The 16,425-nt window shown below is 40.5% G+C and overlaps 1 long non-coding RNA gene across 1 annotated transcript; it reads right to left on the reverse strand.

The window, feature by feature from the left end:
• Positions 1 to 209: 209 nt before the first annotated feature.
• Positions 210 to 12,055, reverse strand: LOC123253109. The gene is made up of 3 exons (XR_006506537.1): positions 11,975 to 12,055; positions 5,189 to 5,271; positions 210 to 326 (listed from the first exon to the last, which is right to left on the reverse strand). It is a non-coding gene; the product is annotated as an uncharacterized LOC123253109 (long non-coding RNA).
• Between the last annotated feature and the right edge of the window lie 4,370 nt (positions 12,056 to 16,425).

The following is a 16,425-nucleotide window of genomic DNA, read 5'->3' on the forward strand; positions in this document are numbered from 1 at the left end:
TCAGAAAGTGGATGCAGTGAAGGAAAACCAAGTAGATTATAGTTGTATAAATACATAACTTGTGTTCCTCAGCATTTTAGATTATCAAAATGAAGTTTACAAAGCTCATCTATTTATACTAGTAGTATAAATTTACAGTTGAAAGAAACTTTAAGTTATCTTAGTAAATCTCATTTTGCAGATAAGGCCAAGAGAGTGACTTGCCCAAAGTCATAGATGCAGTGAGTACAAGCTGAGATGTCATACTGACTTCCAAATTCCAGAACTCTTGATCAAAATCTGAACAAGTAATTTTCCTCATGAAGTTGTATTATCCAGTTTTATTCCTAGAAAAAGACCAAAATCAATATGTATAAAACCAATAAAACAAGGTGCAAAATGAGACGTACTTTCAGACATGTAGGTTTAACTTGCTTTTTTTGTTCCTTTATTCCTTTAGAGGGAAGGGGGAAGTGAGAAGGGACAAGTGGAGGGTTCAACAATGGTAAATATAAATATTATCTCAGGGAGAAGACTAGTTGGATGACTGGGAGACTCACTTAATCTCAATGCTTCTCTACTTACTATTTATTTTCTTCTTGTAACCAACATTAATTAATGGAAGAACCCCAGGCAAACGAGCAAGTTGTCATAAGGAACCCTCAGGAATGCCAGCACCTGGACTAGACTTCAGTAAAATTTGCATCTGTACATCAATATCTGTTTAGCTAAAGACTGCATTCCCTTTTCACCTCTATCATTCCCTTTTCACCTCTATCTTAAAATTTAGTTTCCTTCAAAACTCAACTAATCAGTTACATTCTGTCTCAGGATTGGCAAACCACACACCCTATTTTTGTGTAACCCTGAAGCTAAGGACAGTTTTTAAATCAAATATGTTTTTAAGAACTTAAGGGGGGGCAGCTAGGTGGCTTAGTGGGATGAGAGCCAGGCCAGAGATGGAACATCCCTGGATTCAAATATAGCCTCAGACCTAGCTGTGTGACCTGGGCAAGTCACTTGACCCCCATTGCCTAGCCCTTACCACTCTTCTGCCTTGGAACCAATACACACTATTGATTCTAAGACAGAAGGTATGGGTTTAAAAAATAAATTTAAGAAACAAGCAGCAAATCCTTTTACCCGAAGCCTACCCACTCAAGGGATATCTTTTTTAAGCTATACATAATAGAAAGAAATTACTTTCATGTGTAATTCTTTTTCTGGTCTATTATTTAAATTGTCTGTTTTTATTTGTTTTATCCATTGTTCATGTGTATTTGTTGTTTATTAAATTCAGAATAAAAATCTTTGGAAAGTTTTTAAAGGCTTGACTGTTCAATCTCTTAAAATTCAGAGAAAATGGTGAAACCTGTGATAATTTTAGGAGTTTTAATTAAAAGCTATGGAGGATAAATTATTGGCCTGAAAGAAGTCAATAGTTTAGGGCTGAGTGAAGATGAGGACAGATGCCACAAGAGTGGAGGAAGAATCAGCCAAACTTGATAAGGGACAGGACTAGAAGGAAATCAATGGATAGGAACAAAAAATGATGAACAAAAAAAGCTGAGGCCGTGAACCTCGAGGAACAGAATGCTTGCTGAGCCCCCCTTGAATGAAAAACACCAAAGCTCAAAGTAGGCTGGGTTAAAGAAAAAGATGATGAGTATTAAGTATTTACTCATTATTCAAGTAGGGCACATGATACATCTGATATGCCTTATGGAAGGTCTGCATAGCTTCTGAGAAATACCCAACCAAAAGTTGCTAATGAAAGAATGGAATGCTCAGGAGAAACATTAGGTGGAATGATGAGTCCCAACCACCTACTCAAAAGAATCTTGAACCCAATGTCTTTTATTTCATGCTCACAAGAATGTGTACTTGTGAGCCAGTGTTACACAGCCAGTAAGCAAGTTCAAAGAGTGGGAGCAGGCTGCTTCCTTTTTAACCCCAGTCTCTCAGGCAAAGGTGGTCACTCCCTTCCTTCACCATTGGTTGGTTACTTGAAGTCATAATCTTACCCAGAAACAAACAATTCACAAAACCAATTATCCTAATTATTCAAATCAGAACAGTTTCCAAAACCTATCGATCTGAAACAGACTTAGAAATTTAACTTGTTTTCATCAAAACTTGGGTGATGTGGCCTGACTTCTTCCTACAGCTCCATTTTGCATCTCTGTGAGGAGTCCACCATTTTATAGGTTCCACAAGAGACCGCTAAAACAATAAAGATTATACTCTGGACAATTTTCTAAAATTCTGTGCTTGGAGTAGATAATTCCCAAATTTGCTTCTACTTACAAATTTATGATCTTACATTGTTTTTCTCCTTCCACATTCAAAGGGTGGTTCAATCTTGAAACCCTAAGAGGTGTTCCATATTTCCTGCTATTTGCTCTAATTCTAGTAATGCTAAGGCCTGGCTCCTTCCTTAGCCTCAGCTGTTTTTTAACTGATGATGCAGGTGATAAAATGACTTAACTAACCTGTTTCAAGCAAAGCAAAAGGAATTGAGGGAAAAAATAACCTTAAAATCAGGAGCCCCCAAAGATACCTATCAAGATGTGCCTAATTATGGAATTTGCTTTAAAACTAGAAAATCTGAGCTTGAAATGAACCAAGTTAAAATGGCTAATGATGGTCACAATCTGGGAGGACACAGCCCCCTAAGGGGATAAGTACTTTTATTACTTATCTTTTACATTTTTCTCATCTGAGACTTGTGTTAGGGTTAGGACACTGCTCAGTTTTCCCAAGCCTGAGGACATTTTTTGCATGCTCAGCCCCTCAGACCAACAGCCCCATTCCAGCACTTCTTCCCTCTGGTGTTTCAGGAGTGGGGAGGGGTCCTCCCAGCTTGAAGGTAGTTTGGGCCCATCTCTAAAAGGTTCACCAGTACTGTCCTAGGCGAATAGCAGAGTTCCTTACATGGTCAAGGTTAAATAAATGCCTTTTTGAATTGGATTGTGGGAACCATGAAGAGGAAATCAAATCAATTCATTTAAATGTGTATAGGGCACATCAAGAGTTGAATGGTTCAATTTGAATATCTAAGCCCAAACTTTTGGATTTGGGAGGAAATAAAAACTTTAGCATAAAAACATTTTCTTCAAACATTTCAGGGTTACCTATATACATGATGTCATCTTCAAATTAAATCAAGATTACTATAAGTACTCCAGCAATATTCTAATTAAGGACTGGAAAGATATAGCCACTCTTCAGTATTGCCCGTCCCTGTGGGTTAATGTTGAGCTTTAAATTTAGGGCAGGAAATGGGCAGACATGGAAGGAGCTTCCAAAGAATCATTCACATCCCTAAGTAATTAGCACTTCTAATTACAGATACTTTATAATTAGGAAAAAGGACCATAGGCACCTTTGGATTTCTCAAAGTTACCAAGGGACCTTAAGATTACCTTCTGGAGGACAGGGGAGAGACGGGGGTAAAGTTTGATAGTATTTATACAAAGATCAATTTTCTTCTTTCTCCCTCCTTCTTTACAATGGGCTATCATTTAACCTTAACCCAACATCTCCTCCTACTCTGGGTTCCTAGGTTAAGGATTGCTCTAGCAAGAAAATTTGTAATAGATGTTATTTTAAATTTTTATCTAATTTCATATTTTTATTTTAATTAATTTCATTTTTTAACAGGTTTACAAGATTACCTGATTAGTAGCTATAGTTAACATACCCTGGTAAACTCAGATTGCTTTCATTTCTTTTCCTTTCCCTTCTTCTACAAGCTATACAATCCAACTTCCAAAATCATCAGAAGAAAAAAGCTCTTCCAATATGCCAATTGGCAATCCTCCTTCTTGAGATCTCTACATCTGACAATGCTTATCACCTCCTCCTAAATACCCTCTCCTCTCTGAGCTAATAGCTCCTGGGTGTCCTCTGCTACTTCATCCTTATATTACTTTTAAAAGTACCCCTGCCAAGAATACCCCAAGTTGTCCTGGGACCCCTTTTTCCTCTTCTCCCTACAGTCATCAGCTAGTGTGGTATCATCATTTCTACCTTTCATTCCTTTCCTAAATCTCCACCCTAAACTCCAATCACATTTCAACTTTTGACATTATCCTTGACTTCTCTCCCTCATTCCACATATCAGTTTTCATTCTCTTCTCTCACAGCAGCCACCCTTTTTCAGATACTCATCAGCTCCTATCCAGACAACTTTAAAAGCCCCTTCTCAAGCCAGACCTAGTCAACTCCCCTAGTTAAGAAACCTGATAGACTTCCCTATTGTTTTGGGGTTTTTTTTACATTTTTTTTAAACCCTTAACTTCTGTGTATTGGCTCCTAGGTGCTAGAGTGGTAAGGGTGGGCAATGGGGGTCAAGTGACTTGCCTAGGGTCACACAGCTGGGAAGTGTCTGAGGCCAGATTTGAACCTAGGACCTCCTGTCTCTAGGCCTGGCTCTCCACCCACTGAGCTACCCAGCTGCTCCCTCCCTATTGTTTCTAAGATAAATTAGAAGCCTTTTCACTTTTAATGCCCTTCATAACCCAGCCCAACCTCATCATACATTACCAATCCCATATTGTGCACCCCCTTTTTTTTTTAAACCCTTAACTTCTGTGTATTGACTTACAGGTGGAAGAGTGGTAAGGGTAGGCAATGGGGGTCAAGTGACTTGCCCAGGGTCACACAGCTGGGAAGTGTCTGAGGCCAGATTTGAACCTAGGACCTCCGGTCTCTAGGCCTGGCTCTCAATCCACTGAGCTACCCAGCTGCCCCTGTGCACCCTTTTTGATATTCCTCAAACATTTGTCTCTTTTGCCCTAGATGTCCCCTTTCCCAGATGTATACTCCCACTTCACCATTGGGGTTCAGTTCTCAAAGTTTTTCCTTTCGAAATTTCATTCAAGCACTTAGTACATGGATTCCCCAGGCCAGCTGCAGTCCTCTCCCCTCCAAAAAAAAAAATGTACCTTTGTATTTTATTTCTTAGGTACTCGTTTCTGTAAAAATTAGTTGTCTTTCAAAGACAGCCTGATTTTTGCCTTTAGATTCACATATAATAGGAAATTAGAAAATTATTGCAAAATAAAAGTAAATATGTATCTACTAATTGAGGTGATTCTAGCTAATTATATTTTATCAGGGTGATCATCAATTAACTTGTTACCTTAAAGCTCACTAAATGTTTTATTTCTACATACCCAAAAATAGTAGCCTAAGAGTAACTTACATTTTAAATCCACTTCACCTGCATATACAATTTTCTTCTGAATTTCAGGTTACATTTTTCCAGACTCTGCAACAACATAATTCCTAAGAGGAGAAAGATTCTTTTAAACTATTTGTTCACCCAAAACACATAGGTTATTTGTAAAAACTATCTTTGGACCAATTTGCATATCCTCATACAAATATTTAATAATCACAACGGTTCATGATGTGAACAGCAGTGAAAAGGTTTAATCACTGGATATGAAGCCATTAGATGAGGCCAAAGGTATCAGTAATAAAAGAAATTAAAACCTTATACAATTGTTTCATCTTTATATATGTGTACCCCTCCACTAAAATCAAGGCGTGATTACCTTAGCCAGTTTCTTCAGCTAGCTATACTTAAATGTTCAACATTTCTTGGCACCAGCTGAGTTTTTTTGGCCTCAGAAGCTCCTTGAGGGCCAAAAAGCCCTTTTTAGCCCACCAGAATCTGGCAGTGTTTTGCACAAAACCATCACTTTGATGTTTGCTGAATGAAAATACAAATTATAGATGGACTTGTGTGATTTACAATTTCTCTGTAAATGATTAATGATTCAGTTCAGCCAACATTTGTTGCCAAATTGCAAAGATGTCCTGAAAACAGGCAATTCAGGCCTGGCAACCTGGAGTTTATAGGTTATAAATAGCTTGTCAAGCAATGTAATACTTGGTAAATAATAACATTCTTATTGAAATATTCCAAGTGGTAGCATTGATCAAAAAAATGTCTCGACTCTTTTATCACTTTACATTCAATGCGATTTACTGCATGATTCTTAACAATTTTAAAATTCATTGTTAAGATCATTGTTCTAGAACTTGAAAAAACAAGGTCACCTAGCCGAAATCCCTCAGTTGAAACATAAGGAAACGGAAGTCCAGGGAAGTTATGTGACCTGGCATATATCTTAGATACCGACTATATTGTAACCGATTATCTAAAGCGATTCTTACGAAGCAGTAGTGGACATCCCATTTTGTCTCCTAGTAGAAAACCCATTAAAAACTTTCCCTTCGGAAAGGAATTGGGGCGAGGGCGGTTACTCAAGGGTAAAAATTTTATGCTACTGAATTCGGTTTTCCATGAGTTCCTTCACTTCCTTCTAAAATTTTAATATGATGCGGTAGTCGCGAAAGGATTGGGATACTGGGAAATCTACGGTTATTAAAACCCAAGTGATCCCCAGAATGCATCGAAACAGGCAGGATTTCCGCAGAGCCTCGGTACCTCTTTGCAGCCTCCTGCCAAACCAGGGGTACCCGCTGGGGTCTCCCAAGTTTTACCAAACGAGGAAGGAAGCGGAAGCTCCCGCGGAAGGAGAGGGTGCCAAGGCCTCGCCCCGGGGATCGCAAGGCCGAGGGTAGGGTAAACCGGACCAGGGCGCCCCGCCACCGCCCGCCCCACGTGTCTGCAGCCTCACCCCGGAGGGGCAAGGCCAAACGACTGCTGCCCGAGGTCTCCCTCCCCGGCCCTCCCTGACCCTCCGTCCGCTCTCACCCTCCACCTCGGGCAACTCGCATAAGATTCCGTGGTGGCAAGCCTCATCTCGGGGCGCTGGGACCACATTCGCGAAGAGTGAGACGATAGAGCAAAGAAAGGAATGAAGAAAAGAAAGGGAAGCGCCCGCGAGCCACCATTTAAAGCCGGAGGGAGGCGGGGCTCCGAGCCAGCCAAAGCCGCCATTCCGATTGGCTCCCGGGGCTCACAGCGGGCGGGTGATTGGCGGGATTCAAAAAAAAAGTCTCTCCTTGGGCTGGCGGTGGAGGAGGAAGGAACCGTTGGTTGGTTCTCGGACCGAGCTTTCCAGCCACGTCAAAGAGGCCAAGGCCGAGGGGCGGGGCTTCATCCTGATGGCGTCACCACCGTGGGCGGGCCGGGAAGCGGAAGCGCGGAGGTGGCCCGCTTTCTGTGCGCTTTATCTCCTTAGGGTGCCAGCGTAGTCCAGGCTCGTCTCTATTTCTCCTGCGACCTGGCCGAGTTCATCCTTCCTGAGTCGACGCACGTTAACCATCTTCCACTCAGTGATTCCCCCTGTTCCTTCTGCCACTCCCAATCTCTCAACTTCTTCTGGCACTGGTGACATGCGCATGTCTGGAATGCTCGCCCTTCCCCCACCCCCACCCCTTACAGCGCCCTCTCGGCTGCGGCTTGGGAATCGTTTAATGCAGGAAGTTTTACCTCATCTCCCACACTAACTGCTGGTGCCTTCCCTCCCAAACGATCTTATCCTAGCTGCTTGGGAACTCAGTCTGGAAAACCCGAGTTCAGGTCCAGCCGCAGACACCAAATGACTGGGCAAGTCGCTTAACTTTTGACTGCGCCAATTCAGCAATTGTAAAATGAGCACGATAACAGCACCAGTGTTTCGGAGTTTACTTCTTAACAGAAAAATGCGGCCTTTATTAGAGAGAGGAAGAAGATGGGGCCACTGCTCAGAATGGTCGAGTCAAAACAATGTCCAGGGGTATATGAGTGATCTCAGGATTTATAGGAAATTAACACGCTTCTCTAGTCACCCACCGCCTGTGTAGGATACAGTGTCTGTGTATGTTATATTTTTCTTTATCTTGTCCTACCCTCCTTAAGTTTCCCAGTGTTCTTAAACTCGTGGGAGGATTTCTCAGGTTTGCAATTTCTAAGTTGAGTCAGAGTTTAGAGACCTGGCAAAGGTCTTTCGGACTGAAATATTTGAGATAGGGAATTAAAATTGTAACTTTAAGTTCAGGACTTTTCCCATAGGAACTTTTGGAGCTGTCATTTTTCCATCACCATCTAGCTTCTAACCTCTATAACCTTTTGAATGCTGACTGTCAGAGCTTATTAGAAATCAATAATAAGAAAAAGGAGTGGGGGGAGGTCAGGTTTGGCTACATTAGAAAAGAGTACTAATTACGACAATTAAAGGTATATATACATATGTATGTGTGTGTATATATATATGCTTGGGAAGGGGGGGTTTCTCTATTCTTCATAAGAAGAGATTGGTTGGTATCTCTCTTAGGATGGGCACCTAACTTTCACTAATTTTCTATGGGAAGTTGCTAATCTAAGATTACTAATACTAGCTAATTTATGCTGGAGAATAATATATAATTTTAACCCACAGAGCCCTTTTTGCTTTCATGTTCAATCCTTGCTGATAGCTCCTCCTCCTCCCCCATATATGGAAATATAATCAATGCTTTTAAACAGTTTCTTATCCCCTGAAGCTGCCAGTGTATATCTGTCTTCACTTTTACTGCCAAAATCCCAGAAAGAATGGTATTCTTAATATCTTGACCTCTAGCTTGAGAAAGAAGCAAGTGGGTCAAACAGGTGCCAAACAAGGTGCCAAACACAACAAGGGACACACGGACCCCACAAGGAAAAGGACTTTCTAGATACACTGAATAAACCACACAGGGGATATGGGGAATGGGTAGTGTCAGAGGAAATACACAAGCTGGATAACTGACAGTTGGCAGTTTCAAGGTCCACCATACTAGCCAGGGAAACCAGGGATGGGATGGTAACTTAATTGTGGACTCTTGTTGGTATAGAGGAGACACAGGAAGTATATGGAAAACAGTTTAATGTTATGCTTAAGGGGTAGGTGATGAGGAAAAAGGTCACACAATCTTATCAGCTATGGATGAACTCAAGGACTGGAAGGTGGGCTCCCTACACTATAACTAAAGCAGTCAGGCAGGACCAGCTTGGCTGGTCAGGAGGGAAAGGTTTCTCACTGATGTGTCCACTTCAGCTCCACAGATCATCTCAGCTTCCATAGGAACATAGGTATCTCAGCAATTAATCCCCAGGGTAATAAAGTCAGGGAGATGAATTTGTCTGCATGTCCACCATGCAGAACTTAATTCTATGCTCAACCTGACTTTCCTTCACTGGCGAGATGTTTTCTTGCTGGAGACAATCCACTTTTCCCAGGCTCTTCACTTAAACAGCTAAGCCAACCAATCCAACTGCCATTACCAACAGAATCACTGAAAAAAAGTCCCTTCTCTCACCACTGTTCCATAATTGGAATTCTCAGGTCTTGCCTGTAAGCTCTGGCTGCTGCTTTATGCTCCTTACTTTAAAATCCTAATTTCCCCATAATAAGCTTTGCCAATCAATTGAAGCTGTCCTCTTCAAAATTGCCAACAATTTTTAAAATGTTAATTTGATGTTCTCTTCCCTGACCTCATCCTAAGTGTTGTGTTAATTTCCTATAAATTCTGAGATAACTTGTATACCCCTGGACACTGTCTGCAGTTTGAGTCATGATAGACCATCCCTTCTTCCAGTAGACTCTCATACCTTTGTCTTCCTTGACACTGGTCCCCTATCTGTCTCATGGCTGACCATTATCTATACATTCCTTAAAGATATGTGTCACCCACGTTTCTATTCTAGTCCCTCTTCTTCCTATAGACTCTCTCCTTTGGTGATTTCTTGTGTTTCCATATGCTCAGTGATCATCTATATACAGAAGATTTGTAGATGTTTGTATCTAGATCTTACCTCTCCTGCATTCCAGGCCCCTTATCAATTACCTGATGATCAGGTAATTGCCCTGGATCAAACTCTTTGGGGAGTACTAAAAGCTTCAAGTCCCCAGTCTATCTTTAAGATCCTTCTATAGGACAACATTCAGTACCCCCAAGAAAGATGCAGCAGGACCAACTGAGACTTTCATTCACAAAAATATGAGAAACCCCAGCTATAACATGAAGTCCAAAATCAAAAAGTAGGCTGGGAAAACTAGACACAAAAAAATTAAAAAGAAGAATTACTCAATAATGAGCTGTTATGATGGGCAGGGAAATTCATAGATACAAGCACAGAAGAAAAGAAGTACTCCAAAACATTTACAATCAACGCCTTGAACTAAAACACAAAGTTGGCCACAAGTAGAATTCCTAGAAGAGATGAAAAAAGAGTTTAAAAAATTGGAAGATAAATGAGAGCTGAAGGGGCCCAATCAAGATGGTGGAATCAGCATTGTTGCCTCTACGCCAATCTAGAAAACATTAGACTTCATTCTGATTGAGAAAGAAAAAAAAAGGAGGTGGGGTGGAGATCATCATTTTTCCAGTCCATAGCAGTTTAGATAGATCTTCAAGCATTGAGATAGTGACTGGCCAGAAGCCCAGAACAGCAACACTGGAGGCAGTCAACATCAAGAAGCATTCTACCACCCAAGGATTAAAGGAAAGCTGAAACTGAAAACTAAAACTTAGTCAGAAAGAAATCTCTGAGCTAGTATTAGAACAGATGCCAGCTAGCACTTCTGTCACCCATTGCCCAGTTCCAAGGTGGAGAGGAACAATGATCATGAGTGAACAAGAGAGGCTCTTGCTGTGTAAAGAGCAAAGAACAAGTTTCAGAAATTTAGGGCAGAGGCAGATGTAGTTCTAACCTTTAGCCCTTTGCATAAGTTTGCAATGGAATAAACCAGGGCAGAAAACCAAGACCAAAGGAGAGTCAAACAGTTTAGATACTCTGAACCTGCAGAACTTCCCAGGGAAATACCAGTAACTGAGTTCATCTGTAGTCTGCTGAAACTCAATCATAACAGATCTAAACCAAGGTCAGCAATTTGCAGAGCATATACTATGGGACAGGGAACAAATCTCTTCACATACTCCACCACCTGGGAAGTATTGAAAACTTGCAGACCCTCTGACAGAGCGATGAAAACAGAAGCTTAGGCCAAACATTTCCCCAGAAGTGAGCAGATCCCAACACTAATGTTAAGAAGTAGTATGGAAGAAAGACCAAACCAAAAAAGAATCCATCCATAAAAAGCTGCTGTGGTGATAGGGAAATTCAAGACAAAAACACACAAAAATGATGACTTGAAAACATCTATAAGCAAATCCTCAGAGGAAAAAAAAATTAGTTTGGACACAAGTCCAACTGGAATTCTTAGAAGTTTTTTAAAGAATTAAAAAAAGGTTAAAAAATAAGGGCAACAGAGGTGAAAATGAGAAAAGAAATGAGTTCTTTCTTGTGGTGGCAAAGAATTTGAAACTGAGGGGATTCCCATCAATTGGGGAATAACTGAACAAATTATGGGATGTGAATGTGATAGAATACAATTGTGCTATATGAAAAAATGAAGATGACTGGTTTCAGAAAAACCTGGGAATATGATTAAAGGGAAGTGTGCAGAATCAGGAGAATAATCTACTCAGTAACAGAAATATTGTAAAAAAATCAACTTTGAAAAACTAAGTAACTAATCAACAACATGATCAGCCATGATTGCAAAATACTCATGCATAAAAAATGCTAGCTACCAGACCATAGAATGTTGGGAGTGACAGAGAATGATGGGCTCAAAGTGTAGACTAAAGCATGTTTTTTTAACTTTGTTTTTCTTCCCTTTGGGGGGAGGGGGCAGAAGGAACATGGCTAATGCAGAAATTTATTTTGACATAAATCTTTGTAATAGAATTTGTTTTTCTTGCTTTCTCATTGAATGGCATGGGGAAGACAGAGATTTGGAGCTAAAAAATAAAATAAAAATCTCTGTGCTTTAAAAAAAATACAGAATAAGAATTAAGAATTTTTTTAAAAGATAAGATCCATAGAAGAAAGAATTGGAAAGGGAAATAACAATTTGGCATTAAGAGGAACAAAATCATACCCAAGCAAAAAAATCTCCCTGAAAATTCAGATGAACCAAATAGAGCCAATGAGGCAACAAGAATTATTAAAACAAAATCAAAAGAATGAAAAAATGGAAGAAAATGTAAAGAATTTCATGTAATTTACCTGATGAATATCTCCTCCCTGATACTCCCACTTCTCTCAGAAACCTTGGAGGCTGATTTCATCAGTCTACATGAGCTAGCCACCGGCAGCTTGGCTCATGTTTCTTTCAATCTCAGGCTCTGCCCTTGTGTGTAGTAATAGAGAGTTCAGATAAAGAGCAGTTAATAAAATGTTATTACTACTCAGAAGGGAAGAAAACCAGAGAACGAGTGCCAACAAGGAAGAGTCTTGCTGTGGTTCCCATTGCCTCTGATACATGGAACATTGAAAACAGTTTTTGTTTTCTGACTGGGGGCTTAGAACCCCTCAGGGCTGAAATCTATATAGAATTTTAGACCCAAAATGACCTAACATCAATAGGAGACTGCCTTGTAATCCCATAGGAGGCAATAACCTAGACCCATGCCTATGGCATGTGTGCCAAAGATAGTATGCAGAGACCTCTCTATGGGCACATGCCGTCCCAGCAGAGTTAGTTACTAGGAAGGCAAAAGGACTCAGCAGAGCTTCTCCCTTCCCCCTCTCCACCACACCTCCCTGCCCTTCTGCCCAGCAGCCCAACGGAAGCATTTACTCCTTCTCCTGAGTGGAGTTCCCTACCTCCTATTCCCTCCCATTTTCCCTCCCCTGTATGGGGTAAGGGATGGGTGGGCAGGCATGGCACTTTAGTCTTGGGCGGGGCGGGGCATGTGGTCTCTAAAAGGTTCACTATCACTAAACTAGACCATCGAAATAAGAGATGACTTTCTAAATTGTCTATTAGAGTCTAAAATGAAGGGTAGAGAAATCAAAAAGTTAATTCTAGCTCTGCCATCTGGCAAGAGCCTGAGAGGTCAAGGGCGAGTAATGCCCATTTTTTGTGTTTTTTTTTTTTTTAACCTTGCATACATACATCTGGGGGACTAGAGTATATTGGTCAAACTAGGTTTTTTTTTTTTTAATATTTTTTAAACCCTTAACTTCTGTATATTAGTTCCTTGGTGGAAGAGTGGTAAGGGTAGGCAATGGGGGTCAAGTGACTTGCCCAGGGTCACACAGCTGGGAAGTGTCTGAGGCCAGATTTGAACCTAGGACCTCCGGTCTCTAGGCCTGGGTCAAACTAGTTTTTGCTGGTTCACACTTTTTTACTGCAATGTATTTGTTAATGTCTCCTCAGAAAACTTGGCCTCTCAGTACATTACTTCCTTGAACTTTACTTCAATAGTATATTTAGCAACCAAGTATATTTAGCAATCAGAATGGATAATTTTTCAACATTCTTCCATATAACAAAATTATTTTGGTAATAATCATGAAATGAAAAAACATCAGAATAAAAATGTAGTCAGCACAAATTTTCTTTTACTTAATGCATATATATATGCTATCATGCATATAAAAAATAGAATAAATATTATGGTATGGAAAAGAAAAATTCTTAGATTAATACTTTTTAATTACATTAGTGGATTTTGTAAAAGAATGAAAAAATTTATCTCTCCATATGGTCTATTGCAGTAATGAATGATAATATTACAGTTTGTGGTTTTGGTTCTACAAATTTGTCAATGAGTTTCTCAAAATCAATCTTCACATATTCCTGTTAAATAAACCATAAGGCCAAGTTTATTGATTTATTTTCACTTTTTTTTTCTGGCAATCAGAATAATTAGAAATTATAATGTAGATTCTTGGGCTGATAGCCTCAAGCAGGGCACAGAAAAGTCTTTTATCTATTCCCTCTCCTCTATAAAACCCTTGTAGTTGCTCAGACCTGAAGTTATATTTCTTCCAGCTCTTTTCAGCAACATTAGAGCATATAGTGAGAATAATCCAGGATTGGAGTTTGGCAAGAATCTACACTTAGAGTCAACAGTGTAGAATTGATCTGCTTAATTATAGGACTGATAATAGAAAGGGAGTAAATTGAAGTTGCCAGTTAGGTGGCACAGTAGATAGAGTGCCCTGCCTATAATCAAGAAAACTTCCTGGTTCCAAGTTCAAATATGGCCTAAGGTACTCATTAGCTACCCCAGGCAAGTCACTTAATCTTGTTTACTTCACTTTCCTTATCTATAAAATGAGCTGGAAAAGGAAATGACAAACCTCTCCAATATCTTTACCAAAAAACAAACAAACAAAGAGGGGTTAGGGGGGCTTGGGAAGAGGGAAAGAACATGAAACATGCAACTATGGGAAAATATTCAAAATAAAAATAAAAACATAATTAAAAAAACCCAAACAAGATAATGATGAGTTGGAGACAACTAAAAACTACTAAATAGCAACACAAATTGAAGTTATAGCAAAGATGATGGCCTGGGAGAGTATTGAGGAATGGAGGGCTTAGAGCCACAATAGCAGACCTATGGCATGCATGCCAAAGACGGCACACAGACATATAGTGACACACATGACATCATCACCTACCAGTTAGTTACTAGAAAGGCAAAGGGACCCAGCCTGAGCTGCTCCCTTCCCCCTCTCCACCAAGTCTCCCCACCCCTCTGCCCATCAGCCCAACGGAAGTGTTTACTCTCTCCCCTGAGTGGAGCCCTTGGGCCACTCCCTTATTTTTTCCCTCCCCTGTCTGGGATAAGGGGAAGCACTCCATCTCTGGGAAGGACAGGGCAGTGCACACAGTATCTAGAAGGTTCTAAAAGGTTTGCCATCACTGGCTTAGAGGATCTAGTAGGGATGAAGAATAGATTTAGATGAGGTAAGGCATAGGGAGAAAATTATTGAGATAAAATTGTTGATGTTTTCATGACAAAGGAATTTTGGACTTTTGACCAGGGAAATGTAACAGCAATAAGTAATGGTTAGATCAAGGGTGTGAACATCCTTAACAAGAGATCATGGTGGTCTAGGAGACTGAGGAATTGGCAAGATAAGCTGTTTGAAAGGATATTAACATGTATGTGAAATATAAATTTAGAAAATACATTTTAAAATTGAATGAAAATGGGGCAGCTAGGTGATTGAGAGTGTAACAAGGAACTTCTGGAAAAAGATGGAGAACAGCTTGAGTGACAGGATTGTTGGTTACAGAACTTGGAATTTACCCAAGTGGCATGAGCCAAGGGCAAAAGACAGTTGGGACCACATCTATAAAAGCCCATGGGCTGAGCCACCCAGGGTCTCAGTTTTGAGAAGGGAACCTTGGGAGAGGTTGGTCAAGGGTGGGTAGGCCATAGACCTGCTAATCCAGCATCCATACCTCATTACCACAAGAAGTTTCATTCACTTTGTTACTAAATTGAGCTGAGAGATAACAACAGCAGCACAGCTGCCAAGAAGAACATCACTATCCTACCCTTTCTTTGGATCAGACTACGGCCAGGTCGGACCAGGGACTGTGAGAGGGGGAGACGTGAGAGGGGAAAGAGTCTCCAGCCAAATGTCAACCTAGTGTTCTTAGATTTAGATTACTTTAGTTTCAATAGACATGGCATAGCATTTTCCCAGCACCTCTTTCCTTATCCTGTTCTTTCCCTTTGAGTTAAAGCATTAAACCCTATTTCAACCTAAATCAAGTGAAGATTGGTATTTCTTTCCCAGGCTAGTGAATATCTATAGCTACAGGGGAAAGGGATTTATCAACACTGCAGTCAGAATAGCATTATCCATTCAACACATCAACAACCAGCCCATAACCAACCTTTATCATCAGACCCAATCCCAAGCCAAGGAGCCAGAGGAGCTGCTGAACATGCATATAGCTCCTCACTTGATACTTGGCTTGGGCACTGTTAAAGGGGCGAGGGCTTGGCTAAGCTAAACATCCATAAGCCCTGGTGGTTACCATCACATCTTGGTGATCACATAGGCAGCCTTACCCATCACCCAGCCTCAGATCCATCTACTACCTGAGGATCTAGGGCCAGCTTGTCAGGCCAGCTTGTAGAGCTTGGAGCCCAAAGAGAGTGTCTTTAACAAGAGCCAGGCTTGAAGATGGGAGGTCTTGTGTTCAAATCTAGCCTTGGACATTTCTTAGCTGTCTGACTCTGAGTAAGTCACTTAATTCTCATTACCTAGTCCTTAGGACTCTTCTACTTTGGAACCAATGCATTGTATTGATTCTAAGATGAAGGTAAAGGTTAAAAAAATTAATGGAAGACAGTGGAAGATTCTGAGCAGTATTGTCTTATAAAAGATGGAGAAGAGAGGAGAAAACAAGTGTAAGAATTATTGATAGAAGACCTGCTTAACAATAAACTTGGAGATAAAACAGATAAAATTATTTTTAATGTTTATAGTTACATTATTACAACATATTATTGTAAGGGCAGGAGTAGAAATGTAGAAGACTGTGAACCAGGTACTGAACTTCTGGAAGAAGGAAGGAGAGTGGGTGCTTTGTGAGTGAATAGAAAGATAACTATCACTAGGGTCTAGACTGAGTCATAAATGTGGATAGGAGGAGAGTACTGACAGCACAGGGAGAATCTGGAAGCAGTACTGGGGAGCAA

Source organism: Gracilinanus agilis, chromosome 6 (assembly GCF_016433145.1).
Source record: "Gracilinanus agilis isolate LMUSP501 chromosome 6, AgileGrace, whole genome shotgun sequence".
Taxonomy (NCBI): domain Eukaryota; kingdom Metazoa; phylum Chordata; class Mammalia; order Didelphimorphia; family Didelphidae; genus Gracilinanus; species Gracilinanus agilis.